Genomic DNA, 1,405 nt, shown 5'->3' on the forward strand with positions numbered 1-1,405 from the left:
CGTAGCCAAAAGTGCACGATATATTGTTTTTAGTGTTAAGTGTTGAGTTTTCGTAGAAGTAAGGAGATGAAATAGTGTATTCATCACAATATCGGATTTTTCAAATAGTCATTGTTTCGACTCGTCTCCCAATTACCTATTTAAAATATCCTGGGGGCTTTTGTGTGATGAATTTTTCAAATAGATCTCATGAAAAGAGAGAAAAATTGTGATTACCTTTTAAAATGAAGGAATTTGCTAAAGGAATAGTTAGCGACCGAGCGATAAAGCTTACTTATCAATAACTGTATATTAGATAAGAGTACCGTTCTGTACTGAATATTTTTCTAGGAAAATTATTCAATAAAATTATAATTATTTTGCGAATAAAGCACAAATTATTTATGAATCGCTCACTGATTTTGAGGTTACACTTTGTTTACTATCGATCAGATGTTTTTAAAACAGTTCGAACGCAGCTGACTGATTCAAAGCATTGTCAAATGTCATGCCGGTTTTCATGCAAGGTAAAATATCATTCCTAAAAATTATAAAACTATCAATAAAGGATCAAGAATTTCAAAATAAAAAATAAAATGTATGTATTATTGTTGAAATTATTTATTATTTAAGAAATTATATTATACGTCAGGTCTTATTGTAACTAAATAGGTCATAGCATGAAATTATATTATTGATAAAATGGCAGAAATTAATTATAATAATCTCAAACCTAATAAAAATTGTACAAGAATATTAATTTATTAATAATTTAATTCAACTGAACCACATGGTAATTAAATCTCTATGGCAGGTCTAAGCCAATCACAGTGCATAGAAATAGCACCAAGACGGTGATCGTTTGAAAGCAACACATGTTAATCTATTATCAGACACCAACCCTGCCTTATCAGTTACACTAGCACGTGTACATTGTATGAGAGGAACTATGTCTAGAAGATTAAGCAGTTTTAAGAATTACATAAATTAAATTATTATTGTAATTAAAGGAATTGTATTCTACTACTTGCCACTGACGTCATGTTTACGTCACAAGCGTTCTACCAATGGCAATTTTTATGCAAATTATTACATTGAGATTCTGAGAAGCAAGGTCTAGCCTAAAAGCTTAGAGAAAAGAACAGCACTTCCCTTTTGAAATCCTCACCGTGCAGATCTCTTTTATAGTTACCAAAGACCTATTTGTGAAAATTTCTTGTTCGATTTTAAATGTTCTATTTGTGAGCCGATATTTTAGGCCAATTTATTTGTTATTCGTAAATTTCTGTTCTCATCAATCGATAAATTTAAAAGCTTAAAGTAAATTATCCCTTAATTAATTCGGTGAAGGAGATATTTAAATTAAAATTCCCCACGTGCTGAACCGAAGCCTGGATTGCCGCCGATCAAACGATTTTTGATCTAA

The sequence above is a fragment of the Nilaparvata lugens genome, chromosome 4 (assembly GCF_014356525.2).
Source record: "Nilaparvata lugens isolate BPH chromosome 4, ASM1435652v1, whole genome shotgun sequence".
NCBI classification, from domain to species: domain Eukaryota; kingdom Metazoa; phylum Arthropoda; class Insecta; order Hemiptera; family Delphacidae; genus Nilaparvata; species Nilaparvata lugens.